Here is a 16688-nt window from a genome sequence, read left to right as displayed (position 1 = left end):
TTATATGGCATGTTTGCATTGTACACCTCTGTAACTGTGTAACTCACCAAACAGGAAAGAAGCATTAACTAATGTCAAATGCTGACTTCCTGCAGAAGGTGGTAGGTCCTGCCCACCAGGAAGGCCCATTGCACCCAAATAAGCCATTGTGCAATATCAAAGAACAAAGACTTTGTTAATTGCTTTCCTCCCCCTGTCTCCTAAGGGGAGACCTGCTCGTGAACTCACCCATCAGCTTGAGCTCTGGGCAGAAGAGAGTAAAAATGTCTGAGAAGAAGAAACGGGGGGGGGGGCATGGCTATACTTGCAGATGTAGAGCACTGAGAGTTAAACCAGCCTTCGGAGAGCGCAGTAGGGAAAGCGCTGCAGTCTGTCCGCACTGACACCTAACAGCGCACTGGTGTGGCCACAATTGCAGCATTTGCAGTGGCATTGGGAGCGGTGCATTATGGGCAGCTATCCCAACATGCAAGTGACTGCAACGTGCTTTTCAAATGGGGGGGGAGTGTGACAGGGAGTGTGTTGTGTGTATGTGAGGGGAGAGAGAATGGGATTTTGGGTGGCTGATAGCATGTCAGCACGCTGACTTGTAAGTTCAGACAGCAGCAGACCTCCCCCTCTCCCCCGCCTCTCTCTCTCACACACAGCATTCCACACTAATTGTTGCTTTGTCTCAGAGCAGATAAGCAGCCGGCTGTCAGAAATGGAGCTTTCAAAGGACATCCACATTCCTACAGTGATTCAAAACAATGACAAGAGTGGCCACTTGACTTAAGGGGATTATGGCACGTTTCCGGAGGCTGATCAGAACGTAGTAATGCAACACCTCGTCCACACTGACGCCCGGGCGTTGTAGCCAAGATGCAGCAAACATTATTCCTCTTGCTGAGGTGGAGTACCAGGAGGGCTCTAGCTGCAGAATCAGAGTGCTCTACGGGCCTTGCCAGTGTGGACAGGGAGTGAGCTAGTGCGCCCAGGGCTGCTTTAATGCGCACTAATTCGCAAGTGCAGCCGAGCCCTGGATCTCTGTTCTGCTTGGGCTGTGGAAGGGCAAGATTTCTAAGCATAAGCAAGTAATCCCCAGCTGCTTAGCCTGGGTTAGCCCTAAGAGGACAGGCAGAGATCGTTTATTATAGAAGCTTTTACCACCTTTTGGAACTTAAGACTGTAACTCGTGTGTGTCTCTGACTACTTTAACATTATAAAAAATATTTTTTGGACCTAATACTGTGACATTATACTCCATATTCTTTATGAAAATATGTTTGTGGTAGGAATATGACATAACTAAGATATGCTTTATGCAAGATAACTCATGTAAGGTATCATTGGAAAGGTGATAATTTACTGAATGTGATTATCCTATTTGTATCCATGTATCATTTCTGTAGCTGAAATTAGGAATATGGAGTACGTATCTGTATTTCAGTTATGCTACTTTGGGTGATGCCCACTGCTAACACTTAAGGTACAACAGTGAAAAAGCCTGACAGTGCTGATGGCCCATCAGCAAGAGACAATGGACTGTAGAAAAGCGTAATCTTCCTGTGAACCTGTGGGTCAGCCGGTCAGGCTATAAGGGTCTTACAGAGGCAGGTGACCATGTCACTTGATACTGGAACCCATCTTGAATTCTGTACTTTTCTACAAGAAGCTGGGGGGTGAGGGTATCAAAGGAAACAAAGAGTTCCCACCTTATGCAAATCCTATTTAAGGGTAGGGAGTGAGGTAATCCAGGTTGTCAATTCTTCCCTTCTACCCCACACAAGAAGATTGCTGGAAACAACTAAGACTGAACTGGGGGAAAGAACTGGACTCAGGCTGGAAGGGCATCTGGCCTGTGAAGATGATTAGAACCACATTTAGGGTGAGAACTTACATGTAACCAATTTCTTTAGTGTATTTAGCTTAGTTTGTGTGCTTTGTTTTATTTTCTTAGTAATCTGCCTTGTTCCGTCTGCTACCTCCTTAACTACTTAAAATACACCGGTTATAGTTAATAAATTGATTTCTAGTTTACAATATAACCCAGTTTATGTGATTTATAACCGGGGCCAGGGAGAGGGGGAGAAGTTGCACATACCCTACTCCACACTGAGGAAAGAGGCGAATTTAATATAATTTGGGGTTTGTTCTCCAAGGAGGGGGTGGACATCTGTTGTAGTGTTTGAGGAGTTCGCACTTGATGCTTGATTGGTGAAATGTAAGTATAACTCATAACCAGTTTGGGGTTTGTGCCCTGATTTGTAACAGTCTGCCTTGAGGTTGGTACTCACATGCTTGAGCCACTCCAGACAGCTTGATAGTAGCTTTATTCATGTCCACTAAGTTCTAGCTTACAACTAAACCCTGGCAGGAATCTCAGGCAGGTATTCCTCTGCCTAGCTCACCCACAGAGCCTGATCCAGTAAACATTCTCAGAGCACCCTTACCACGAAAGCCAGCTGGGGGAACCAGAACAGGAACTTGGCTGGCTGGCATCTGTCTCTGTCCCGGCCTGCCACCCAGTTTTGAATCCCTGCTATGGGTTAGGGACTTGGACCCAGAACTCCTACCTTCAAGGAGGTTGCCCTCTGCACCAGGCTACTCAGTAGTCTAAGGTTAACTTTCTTGACTGCAGGTGCACTTTGAACAAAAGTCTGCAGTGAGCTATCTACAACAGTGGCCAAATCCCTTTTACTGAGTTGATATAGTTCATTTAGAACCCTGACTTTAATGGACTTCCTCCTGATTTACAAAAGTCACGGACGATAAAATCAGGCATGGTGGCTGTTTGAATAATTCCTGAGCAACATTCTCTTGTTTATTTTCAATTAAGCAGTGTGGCACTCTGTACCTCAAAGCAACACCCCGGAGCCTCCATATTCAGCACTGTCATATAAGTATGATATGTTTTGTACAAAGTATGCCTTGTGAGGTATCATTTTGAAAGTCTTAATCTGTTGAATATTAATTTCATGTTGGATTATATCTGCTATCGTATGTGGAATTCTGAAGTTTTGCTATGTGTGTATTACTGAAGTATGTTGTGAGGTTGGGAACACCCACAACCAGCCTTTCAGGTACCACAGTGAAGTAGGCAGACATGCTGATGGCCTATTAAAGGGAATCCATGTTCCCAACAGCCATCCCATAAGGTTTCTCAGAGAGAGCATGTAGACAATGGAGAATGCTTGACCAATGGGGCTGGACCCACCACACCACTAACCTAGATCTTTCCAGCAAGCTGGAAGAAACTATAAAGAGAGGAAGTGACATCATGACTTGGCCTTTCTCCTCACCTTTGCTGTAAGCAACAAGAATGCTGGGCAGACAAAGACAAACTGAGGAGACTGGGCCCAGGTTTAAAGGGGAAACCTGTGTATTAAGAACTGTAACCTATCTACAACATCCAGAGGGCTGAGAAAAACTGCTTGATACAAATCCTGTTTAGTTTATAGAACTTGGACTGTGAAGTTATTTTATTTCTTAGGTAACCAGCTTTGGTCTCTATGCTGATGATTTATAATAGCTTAAAAACAATCTTTCTGTAATTAATAATTGTTTTATATTTTACCTAAAATCGTGTGTTTTGGTTGAAGTGTTTGGGAAATCTCAGCTCAAAGGCTAGCATGTGTCCTCTCCACGCTGAGTGAGGGGCAGACTGTGTAATGAATGTACACTGGTCAGGCTTCTGACCAGGGCAAGATGGTACAGTTCTGGGGTGCACAACTGGGGAGGACTTGGTTGGAGCTGCTCTAGTGTTGGTTCATGAGTGGCTGGAAGACGCATTCGTGTAACTCAGTTGGGTGTGTCCCTGCCTGTGGATGTCTGTGTAAGTGCAGTACCTGCTAGAAGTTTGTAGCTTGCCAACAGCATCACAGCATGAGAGGGATACCGCAGCTTGGTGGGACAGAGGGTTCACTGGTCCCACAGTTCAGGTTGCACCTCAGGAACCCCATCACAGTGCAGTTAATGCATTTTGTATCAACCTTTTTTTATGAAGAACACATACGATGGAAAGAGCTCACATTTGATGCTTATCTCTATTTTGTAAAGTGCTTTGAAAGCCACTGATGAAAAATGATATATAAGAGCTATTAATTATTATTGTTTGGGTGTCGACACCGCAAAACTCCATGCATCTGAAGAAGTGGGTTTTTTACTCATGAAAGCTTATGCCCAACTAAATCTGTTAGTCTTTAAGATGCCACCGGACTCCTCGTTGTATTTGTGGATACAGATGAATGCGGTTACCCCTCTGATACTGCAATACAGCCACATCTTGGCCCATTTTACACCCCTGATCTAAATATCAGTTTAGACACCCAAATGAAGACTGGAGACCTTGTTTTAAATTTGAGCCCTGTATTAACAATGTGACAGGCACAAAAAATGCCCTTCATGGTTAAAATAGCTTCAGTCTTCTGTTTGGATGCCAGATGTCACAGCAGCAGCCATAGAACTCAGATATTCTTGCTTCAAAACCTCAGGTCCTTGCACTCTGAATAACACTCTCCCTTAGTGTTTAACAGTCAGGGCCATCCCCAGTGGGGCATGGGGCCCAGGACAAATCAGTCTTCCCGCCTGGCTGCCACTCGCCTCCTCACCCCACCCCCCACCCCCGCTCTCTGACTGCTCTCCCCCACACTGTCCACCCGCCGCTCTCCTCCTCGCCTGCCTTCCCACCACTCACCTCCCCACTAGTCTCCACACCATCCAGCATCCCTTCTCCCTGCTGTTTGACTGCCACTCTCCTCCTCGCTGTCCCCTCGCCCGCCACTCGCCTCCGGACTCACCTCTGTGCCCACCTCCTCACCTGAATATCAGAACAAATGGTGTCCCGATCGTACATCAGTTGGGACGTGGGACAAAGGGCTAAATATCTTGACAGTCCTGATTTTATCAAAGTGTGGGGCCCCCGAAAGCACGGGGCCCAGTGCGGTCACCCTGATTCACCCTACCCAAGGGATGGCTCTGTTGACAGTATCCTAGCTATGTCATACCTGAACAGTTCTGATTCCCTCCAGTAGAGGAAAGTCAGTGTGCACAGGCCTGCTGACGGGGGGAGCAAAGGAGGCAATTGCCCAGGGGCCCCAATGGTTTAAAAAGGCTCACTGGGCACCAACCATTGCAGGTACAGCACCACCCAAGATTTTCAGCCATCTCTCTCTAGGACGCTTATTGACTGTTCTGCCCTGGGGCCTGGAACAGCTGTCAGGGGACCTGTGTGTGCACACAAACATACTAACAATGTCAGGGAGCCACAGCTGAACTTAGGTCCAACTTATTGCCCTCAGCTGATTTGGCTAATGACCTGGCCTGCTGATTGGCTGAAAACTTCAGCAGGCACATTCTTAAACCCTGCAGCAAAGGTGGGTCCCTGGCTGATCATGCTTCAGCTGTGTTTCTGGGCCTGCTCCCACTCTCAGCTTCTTCTTCTTGTCCCTGATCCTCATTGCTGGTTTCTGCCCCTGCTCTGGCTCTTGGTTTCAGGTCTTTCCCTTGACTTAGTAACTTGGAGCCTGATTTGGGCTCTGGCCACTAGGCCTGATCACCTCTGCTCCAACCATGAGGCAAGCCTCCTGCCCTGACCATTAGGCAAAACCACCCACAGTCTGGTCCTTAACAGTCATTAAAATATACAGTTATGTGAAAAAAACTGTAACTTATAGACATCCACATTGCTAAATATACAATTTGCACTGAGGCATCAATTCCCATTTCTAGGACACTGTATTTTATGCATTGAGTGGGATAACTCTTTTTGGCACTCTATATACACACATGGTAAATGTTGCTTTTCTCTTATGAAACAGCCACCTGGTAAGGAAGGAATTAGTACTTGTGTAGTAAACCTTGTTTTTCAAAGTCAGCTTGCCCAGAGAGATACTTTTAAGTGGATATTGGACATATAGAGAAAAAGCTAATCAATCAGCTGTTCATAGGGGATGGAATAGTGGTGTCAAGACAACCATCACATACAGGGATATGCCTTGTGACCATTAGCCCCATTGTTCATGGAGCTCTGGCACCCCCCCCCCGATAACCCTAACCATCCCCCACATTCGGGCAGAAGACTCTTCTAGTTCCCACTTGTTCAGTACAGAACCATGCTCGCCTTCTGTTATGGGCCCTGAGAGACCTTGATAAGCCCACTCATCCTTCTGAGATGATCCAGAGACACACAGGCATGAGCCCATACCCCTGTCTTCCACCTTTTGCCTCAAGTCCCACCTACCCTTCATTTATAAGTTGGAATCAGTCCCATTGCTGCCTACCCTCCACTTGCAATTCTGAGACTGTCCACTCTCCCCAGTTACCCGCCAAAAATATCGCCTGGGGTGACCAGCAGGGGTGAACTAAAATGGTTGCCCGAAGCCTGAACTCTGAGGGGATAGTGGCATAATCTGACTCCATCAACATCCTAATCCTACTCAACCCAATGTGAAAACAGAACCTGGATAAACCCTCCAAAAAAAACCTCTGCACATTTGAAAAATATATACTTTACTAAGAAGAGTGTTTCAGGCTTACAGCAGATGGAGGCCTCTCCGGCTCCAAGGGAAGACATGGCAGCCAAAACAGGCAGGAATGAAGAAAATGAACCACAGTGTTGCTAGTTTTACTGCAGTTCTGGTGATTTGGGGGGTGGGGGGCAGGGGTATGCGTGTCTTTTTACCTGCCCCATGAAAACATGACGAAAGGTTGTCAACTCAATGCCAATTCAACATGGATTTATGGAAAACAGATCTTGTCAAGGTATTTTTTAATGAGATTACAAGTGTGGCTAATAAAGGTAATAGTGTTGATGTAACATACTTACAGTAATTTAAGTCATTTGACTTGGTACCACACAACATTCTGATTAAAAACTAGAATACAAAATGACCATGGCACACATTAAGTGGATTGAAAACTAGCTAACTGATAGGTCTCAAAATTTAATTCTAAAACAGGGAAACATCACTGAGGGGGTACGTTTTAGTGGGATCCTGCAGGAATTATTCTAGTTAATATTTTTATCAGTTACTGAGAAGAGAATATAAAATGACTACTGATAAAGTTTGCAGATGACATATTGGGGGAATGGTACAAAATTAACTGGTGCAAGTGAGACAGAGTGAGCTGGAGCAAGCACTTTAATAGGGCTAAATGTAAAGTCTTACACATAGGAACAAAAAGCATAGGCCATGCTGACAGGCTTGGGACACTATCCGGAGAAGCAGTGATTCTGAAAAGGCCTTTGAGGGTCATGATGATTAATCAGCAGAACATGCATTCCCAATGTGACTAGAAGGGCTAATGCAGTCCTTGGATTTTCAGGGCAACACTGAGTAGGAGTAGAAAGATAATATTACCTCTGTATTTCTGACACAGTGGCCCATTAGTTGTTCATTACTCTGTCTCAGCAGTTCTTGTCAGTCCTGACGTACTCGTACAAGTTATGACAACAGAGTGTTAGGTGTATCTAAAAGGTGTCATAAAATATAATTGGAAATCAAGTAACTCGCTGATCATTAATATTCTTGTGTGATGTATGTAGGGGTTGTGTACAAGTTTTGGATAGGTACTAAAAATTATGTTCTTAAACATAAGCAATGCATAAGCCCTTTGACAAAAGAATACGTATTTGTTTGTCGCAGCCTAATGACGAGGCTGGATGGACAAGGAAGGTCCATTTACATATAATTAAAAAAAAAAAGCTATAAAGCAGGGGAGAAGACAGCATGGCATCTACACCCTAGCAGAAAAGAGAAACTTGATCTGGGCTATAATACAGGGTTTGAACCTCAAATGATAGGCAATTGGATCAACTGATTATATACAATATTATTTTATTATAAAAGTGTATCAAATCTTTTATTAAAGCTAATGACAGTGGTAATTTATATCATTGTAAAATGTATATATTAACACTATCTGAGGAATGATGAATACTCACTGATATGCTTTAAAGGCTGTGACCAAAAAAAGGGAAAAACGCCTTTTCTGCCAGACAGAAGGGAAAGCAGCCATCTGCTTCTCTTCAATGAAATTAAGCAAGGTGTGACTCAAAGCACTGGAAGCCCCATCTACAGTGGTGGGGGATGGGAAGTCCTCAGGCAAGGAAGAACAGCATGAGATCATCCCAAGTCTGGGAACAAAGCAGTGAGTTTAGGAAAAATAAAGGAAAGAGAAGAAGCCATCTTGGCATCCATCATTAGACAGCCAATGGGGCAGAGCTCTGGCAAGCTGAGAACTAGGTGTCCTTCAACTAAGGGAGATAAAGTCCCTGGTAACTGAATATAGGTGAGAAAACTGAATATAGGAGATAGCTTTCTTTGATAGGATAACGAGTCTTGTGGATAAGGGAGAAGTGGTGGATGTGGTATACCTAGACTTTAGTAAGGCATTTGATACGGTCTCGCATGATATCCTTATCGATAAACTAGGCAAATACAATTTAGATGGGGCTACTATAAGATGGGTGCATAACTGGATGGATAACCGTACTCAGAGAGTAGTTATTAATGGCTCCCAATCCTGCTGGAAAGGTATAACAAGTGGGGTTCCGCAGGGGTCTGTTTTGGAACCGGCTCAGTTCAATATCTTCATCAACGACTTAGATGTTGGCATAGAAAGTACGCTTATTAAGTTTGCAGACGATACCAAACTGGGAGGGATTGCAACTGCTTTGGAGGACAGGGTCAAAATTCAAAATGATCTGGACAAATTGGAGAAATGGTCTGAGGTAAACCAGATGAAGTTCAATAAAGACAAATGCAAAGTGCTCCACTTAGGAAGGAACAATCAGTTTCACACATACAGAATGGGAAGAGACTGTCTAGGAAGAGTATGGCAGAAAGAGATCTAGGAGTCATAGTGGACCACAAGCTAAATATGAGTCAACAGTGTGATGCTGTTGCAAAAAAAAGCAAACGTGATTCTGGGATGCATTAACAGGTGTGTTGTAAACAAGACACGAGAAGTCATTCTTCTGCTCTACTCTGCACTGGTTAGGCCTCAACTGGAGTATTGTGTCCAGTTCTGGGCACCACATTTCAAGAAAGATGTGGAGAAATTGGAGAGGGTCCAGAGAAGAGCAACAAGAATGATTAAAGGTCATGAGAACATGACCTATGAAGGAAGGCTGAAAGAATTGGGTTTGTTTAGTTTGGAAAAGAGAAGACTGAGAGGGGACATGATAGCAGTTTTCAGGTATCTAAAAGGGTGTCATCAGGAGGAGGGAGAAAACTTGTTCACCTTAGCCTCCAATGATAGAACAAGAAGCAATGGGCTTAAACTGCAGCAAGAGAGGTTTAGGTTGGACATTAGGAAAAAGTTCCTAACTGTCAGGGTGGTTAAACACTGGAATAAATTGCCTAGGGAAGTTGTGGAATCTCCATCTCTGGAGATATTTAAGAGTAGGTTAGATAAATGTCTATCAGGGATGGTCTAGACAGTATTTGGTCCTGCCATGAGGGCAGGGGACTGGACTCGATGACCTCTCGAGGTCCCTTCCAGTCCTAGAGTCTATGAGTCTATGAGCTGATGTACTCTCTAAAAGACCTCTGTGGATCCCCACGGGTACATATACCCCTGGTTGAGAACCAGTGGCCTAGTTATTAGCAACCCCTGCCCCCTTCAGTAGTGGGATGGTGGTAGGGGACCCTGGGCCCAAGCACTCTACCAGGCTGTAACCCAGGGCCCTAGCAGGGTCAACAGCATTTGGCCTCCCATGGGGTCCTCTAAGTTAACCTCCCTGAGTCACTTCCTACCGTTACTTTTCCCCTTCAGCTTCTGGTCCCACATACGGTATATAAAAGACAAAACAGCCAACCAAACCATCAGTCCCAGCTGGGCTCAGTCTCTAGTCTTGTCCCCCAAGAAGACTTCTCCAGCACTTTGGTCAGGAGCCTCGCCGGTAAGCCTGCCTCCTCCCGCTCAGCTCCTCTTCTGAGCTGGGTTGCTCCCTTTTCAACCTTGTCTCCAGTTGAAGCATGCTCTGCATGGCCCCAGTAGTCCTGTCCTTGAACCCCCACCAGCCCAGTTTGGGGTTGTATATCCCATCACAGAAATATTTTCAAATTAACGGTGAAGACAATATAAAGAGAGATCGTCTATGGGAGGCAGATAAGGTAGTATTTAGGGGTCAGCTGATAAGCAGAGCCTCTCATCTGAGAAAAGAAAGCTCAGAAAAAATAGAAGTAGAATAGAGTTAAGTGCAAGAGATAAAAACCACAGGTAAAAAAGTATAACTAGTATGAGGGGGAAATTGAATATGTTGATGACAGAGATCTGTTAAATAGCCCTTTGGCATATAAAACAGGTATTTTATGAAAAAGGAAATAAGTGATAAGCTATTGAGCCAATAGCTTAGAAGGACACAAATGCAACACATTATTCCACCAATTAAAAAACACGCCTGAGAGAAATGTGCTACTTTTGCTGCTTATCACAAAACCCTCTGTACTACACATACTCCAAGCTCTGAAATTATTCAAAATATCTGGGGATTGCAGGCTTTCCAAAGATACATGAAATTGATAAAGAAATGTTAGCTAAAGAAATAACAGGCAAAGAAATCGTATAGCCAATAGCAAGTATGAAAAGTGGTAAAATGCCAGGACCTAATGGCTTTCCAGTGGCATTTTTCAAGGCATTTAAAGTATTTAAAAGTGAAGTTAGTCAGTCCCTTAAGGGGTACATTTAGTGTCATTCTGTTAGGAAAGGAGCTTCCACAATCTATGAAAGAAGCTACTGTTGTTTTCCCTGAAGTTGGAAAAGACCTTCTCTCATGCAGCTATCGTAGGTCTAGGCAGCTGGCAGCTAGTGCTAGATGGGGCTTAGCCCTCTCTCCTGTCTATCTCTCCCTTGTCATTTGATGAGCCATCCCACTGCATGCCAAGCTTGGCAGGTGAAGCCCCATGGCCAGGGGCACCAGAGCCAGGAATGGAGCAGGGCATCATGGGGGCAGGGCCCTTTCAGCACACAGACACAGGCATCAAGTGAATGTGAATCTGTAGGCAGCAAGCACCAGCAGGCTGCTGCAGGGTGCATGCAGGACAGGCTCAGCAACCTCTTCCCCTCCTCCAAAGATTTTCACCGGTCAGCAGGGGCAGCTCCAGGCACCAGCACACCAAGCACGTGCTTGGGCGGCAAGCCACGGGGGGCACTCTGCCAGTCACTGCGAGGGCAGCAGGCAGGCTGCCTTCGGTGGCATTCATGCGGAGGGTCTGCTGGTCCCGCGGTTTTGGTGGACCTCCCGCAGGCGTGCTGCAGAATCCGCGGGACCAGGGACCTCCCACAGGCAAGCCGCCGAGGGCAGCCTGCCTGCCATGCTTGGGGCGGCAAGATGCATAGAGCCGCCCCTGCCAGTCAGCTATGCTTAAAGGTGAAATCATGATATAATTTTTTTAGTGGAAATACTAGCTAATCCATTGCAGTCCATGCTTTCAGTTTGTATAAACCCAGAATAAACTGGATTAATTAAGAATAGACCTGTGTCAGCTGATATCTGTAGGGTGCTGTACTTGGAATCATTCAGAGTACCAGCTCAAAAAGAGATCCATTTCTTTGCTATCTCTTGACACAAAGAAAGCTTTGGATAAAATTTTTTTGATCCATATGGACATTGGCCCCCAGTTCCTTAAATGGACAAATGCTCTTAACACCAGCCCAAAAGCAGTTGGTCAAGTTAAAGTGATTAAATCTCCGCAGCTGAATTACACAGAGGGTCTAGGCAGGGGTATCCATTGTCTCCTTTACTTTTCGCATTGGGCATGGAGCCTTTGGCACAGTGGATAGGGAGCCATGAATTTATTGCACGAATTAAACGTGCAGGAACAGGTCAGAAAATAGCTTGAAGACAGCTTGGCAGCTGGTGTGTTGTGATCACTGCCCATGCTGCTGACCAGTATGGTTCCCCTGTACTCTCATATCTGTCTGTATCCATCTCTTGTCTTTTTTCCTATACTTGGACTGCAACTATTTGGGGCAGGGTGTTTCTTTAGGTTTGTACAGCACCAAGAACAATGGCGTCCTGCTGTATGACTGGGGCCCTAGGCACTGGCTTCCTCCAGGTGTGTGAGGTGCTCAGCCCCCCCCTCCGCTCCAGGTTCTGCCCCCTTTGCCAAACTATCACCCCCATCCTGCCTCTTCCCACCTCTGCTCCACCCCAGACCCCAAGAACACTCCACCCCGCTCTTCCCGCCCCTTCTCACCCAGTTCCTCCCTCTCCCGAGCATGCCCTGTCACAGCTCCTCCTCCTCCCTCCCAGAACCTCCTGCATGCCGCGAAACACCTGATTGTTGTGGGCGGGAGGGAGGGGGAGCTGGCTGCCAGTGGGGACTAATTTTTTCCCTGGAGCACCCACGGAGTCAGCACCTATGACTGGGGCGGCTAGGTGATACAGTAATACCAATAAATAGTCATATAGGCTGATGGTATAATGTTAATTTTAGGGAATTGTTCAGGTTAGATAAAAGTACTATCTAAAGACATCCATGAATTTGTGAAAACAACTGCCTTTTAAGTAAATTATGCCAAATCTGTAAGGCGAGTTATAAATTTGCTAGACTAGAAGAAGTAATCCTTCCAGAAAATATCTGGGTACAGAAGGACCACAAAGACTGTAAGATACTTGGAAATTCAAATCTAAAAAAACTAGAAGAGCTATGTGATTTAAATGTGAAACCACTTACTACACATCTACCCCGATATAACGCTGCCCTCGGGAGCCAAAAAATCTTACCACGTTATAGGTGAAACCGCATTATATTGAACTTGCTTTGATCTGCTGGAGTGCGCAGCCCCATCCGACCGGAGTGCTGCTTCACCACATTATATCCAAATTTGTGTTTTATCGGGTCATTTTATATCAGGTACAGGTGTACTTCAAACTTAAAAAGATGTGGTGTGCTGGAGAAAGTATGGAATTTCTTAGTTGTGAAGTATCAGAGGGGTAGTCGTGTTAGTCTGGATCTGTAAAAGCAGCAAAGAATCCTGTGGCACCTTATAGACTAACAGACGTTTTGGAGCATGAGGCTTTCGTGGGTGAATACCCACTTCGTCGGATGACATGCAGAAAGAAAGGCCACAGTCAAAATGAAAGTTTTGCCAAGAATCTTTCTTGTTTCAAAAATCTTCCTAAAATCCTCCCAGATAACACTGTAGCAGGAATACAAAGAATGTTAGAATTTGTACGGAATACGAAAAGACCAAGAGTGAAATCAGATACTTTGTACTAACCCAGTGAAGAGGGTGGACTAGCTGTTCCAAATATCATATGGTTCTATCAAACTAGACAGCTCAAAGCAGTGGTGGACTGGGGGTATTCTAACCCAGCCATGCACAGTCTGTATTGAACAAGGAATTGTGGCAGTGTCAACTTTGCTAGGTTACTGTGGATCAATAAAAGAGTCACTCCCTCCAGCAACTTGTCCTTTAATAATGGCTACTCTCCGGGTCTGGCATGGAACTAAAAATACGAGTTCTTTTCCCTTGCTAATGGTACCTCGTACAAATAATCCACATTTCAACTCACATCAGGAACCAGAGAGTTTTAAAGATTGGGAGAGCCATGGAATACACATAGTTGGTCACCTATGCACCAAATACATTTTTCTAATGTTTTTAGAAATCAAAACTAACTTGAAATGGTTCTGTCTCCCTAGCTACCAGTATCTCAAGTTAGGCATTATGTTTCTCAACTTTCTAGAAAAGTGAAGTAGTTTTCTACAGAAAACTAGCTTTTATAGAAAACATGGCTTCTAGTCAATCATGAATTAAAACAATTATAAGTAGTTTATATCCATTTTTGCAAACAATTTTCTTAAAAAATATATGTCCATATGTAGAGGTGGAAGTACATCAGTACAGGGTACCGGCAAGAAAGTGGCCACCAGTATGGGCCAGTACACAGCTGACCATACCGGCAGGGCCACTGATGGAGGGGAGGGGGGGTGCAAAGGGGCAGCTGCTCTGGGGCCTAGCAATTTAAAAGGGCCTGGGGCTCCTGGCAGCAGCCAGAGCTCCAGGCCTTTTAAATCACTGCTGGAGCCCCAGGCTAGGCAGTGCTGGAGGGCTGGCTGGGGGAGTCTGGCCTCAGCCCCGCAGGGTGAGTGGGGTCCTGGGCAAGGTATGGGGGGGCGTCTGGCCCCAGCCCCGCCCCTTACACCCGAGGTCCCAGCCCTTCAGGGGGCCCAGATCCCCCCCCATACCTTGCCCAGGACCCCACTCACCCTGTGTACCGGTAAGTCCTTTAAGTTACTTTCACCCCTGTCCAAATGTGACACAGTGGGAAAAGGATTTGGATAGACAGATTACTCCAGAGAAATGGGCTTTGATCTGGAAAAGAGAATCAGGAACCTCAATGTGTAGCACAAGACAAGAAAATGTCTTTAAGATACTGTTTCAGTGGTATCCCACGCCAGTCAAGGTAAAAACGTAGAGAGATTGAATGGAGATAAATGTTGGCGAAAGAGGAGATTTGAAGAGAATACAAATTGTTGGATATTGAGCCTTTGGTGATCCTCCTGGCACCACCTAGCAGAAATGGTCACACTCAATGACGAGCTGATCTCTCATCTACTAGGTTACTGCTGATAGCCTCTCACTTGAAAAATAAAATTGTCCACAACTAGAGGCAGTGTGACAGGGTGTGGGAATCCCATCTAGTGCAGGGTGAGTGCGCCCCAAACTGGCCTTGGCCTCAGGGTTGTAAGGCCTAATGGTCAGTCAGTGGTGTTGCCCCAGCTCCCAGGGCTGTAAGGCCTAATGGCCAGAGTCAATATGGCTGCCCCCTCTCTCAGGGCTGCATGGCCTAGCAGCCAGTCAGGCACATGGGCCACTACCTAGGGATGGGTGATAGCCAGGGTATGGGGACCCAGGCCCTCCCTACTCCACCATGTCCCAGCCCAGAGCCCTATCAGTGGCAAGGGTCTCTGCCACTGAGTCATCAGAGATCCAGACCAAAATGCGCTGACTGTTCCAGGCATGCAGCTGCCACCTCTCCCTGGGCTACTTCGCATCTTGTCCCTTGTAATCAATCACTGGGCACCTCCAGGGTTTCCAGGCTCTTCAGCACAGATGGCTCCCAACAACCCTGGGTTCTCAGACCTCTGCCAGGGCCTGGGTCTCCACCTGGACTCTTTCCAGGCTGGCACCTGCAACAAACATCCTTCCACCTCAGCTGTCCACCCAAACTGAACTGATCTGCTCCCTTTTATACTACAGCTACATTTGGTGAATACCCAGTAGGTTTGAGAGAGTTAACCCTTTCCCACCCCGAGCGGTAGGGTGACCAGATAGCAAGTGTGAAAAATCAGGACAGGTGGTGTGGGGTAATAGGAGCCCATATAAAAAAAAGTCCCAAATATCAGGACTATCCCTATAAAATTGGGACATCTGGTCACCCTACAGAGCAGGGTGAGTGCACTATGTCACACATGGTTCCAAAAATATTGGGCTGTTGTTATGGTACAACTAATGGACCAATTATGTACCCAGCAAACCAGACAGAGGACAAATAGATACTTAAGTATTTGGTTACCACTTATTAAATATTCAGACAAAGTACACTGACCTGCAAAAAAACCCAACACACCTGTTCAATTTTTTGATTAATATTCAGGTTGATAGACATGCCTGGCTTGATAAATATGAGTAGAATCAGTAGTTTCTCTCAGCTGAATAAAATCATCAGAGACAACATGGCCTGGGTGATATAAAGAGTCTCATTCTATATACTATGGGAGCCACCTTGGTTAAAGAGAGATCTGATGATTATATTAGTGCAGATTCTCTAAACAAAGAAATGAGCTCACTCTTATAATGACACTTCCCTTTATTTATCTGGCAATGATTTGTAAACTTGTTAAAACTTCCTAAATAAATAAATCGATAGATATAACATATCTTCAGCTAATGCTTTTTATATCGATACCATATATATTTTACAAGAGAGTACAGTGTAGTATAGTATTTTTACTATAGTTGTATTTTAATTGTATAAAGTATTATTGCAAACTCGTAGGTAGGAGTATGATGGGAAGGTTAAAGTTGGTGTGGCACTCCAGCAGAAAAGGGCGTAGTCTCCAGTCTGTTTCTAGGTGGGTGGGGATATGGTATATGGAGCAGGTTTAAGGCTGGGGCTGAATCTCACATGGAGTATTTCCTGGCCAAGATTTTCAAAAGGGACTAGTTGTTTTGGGTGCCTCCATTTTGGGGATGCCATTCATGAGATGCCTTGAAGAGGCCTGCTTTTCAGAGGGCAGGAGCTCAGCATTTTGTGAAAATGAGGTTCCTATAAGGTGCTTCCAGTGGAGCACCTAAAATCACTAATAAAAAAGTAAGAGTAATCACTTCTGAAAGTCTTGGCCCCTGTAGTTTGTAGCATTTAAATTCTCATCTCTTAGAATGCAGAAAAATCCACTTGGTTTGCAGGAAGAATATAGTTCTGGGCATTGATCTGGATTTCAGATGCATATGTTTTAGGGCTTTGCAAGTGCTACACCAGAGTCCCAGTTCATGCTGCTGAGCCCTGAAGAGGTTAAACATTTTGTTCTTTTTAATTTAACAGCTTCTCCTTCCAGATTCATTGTGATGTTTTGCTACAGATGCTTTCAGCAACCTGATACTATGACTCAGCCTAATTCCCTGTTTGACGAGCTGTGTATTCAGAGAGCTGGTTCAGAGATGCAATTCCAGTTAGGCCTAACCTGCAC

Source organism: Gopherus evgoodei, chromosome 2 (assembly GCF_007399415.2).
Source record: "Gopherus evgoodei ecotype Sinaloan lineage chromosome 2, rGopEvg1_v1.p, whole genome shotgun sequence".
NCBI classification, from domain to species: Eukaryota; Metazoa; Chordata; order Testudines; family Testudinidae; genus Gopherus; species Gopherus evgoodei.
The sequence above is the reverse complement of the archived record's forward strand: the minus strand, read 5'-3'. Positions refer to the sequence as shown.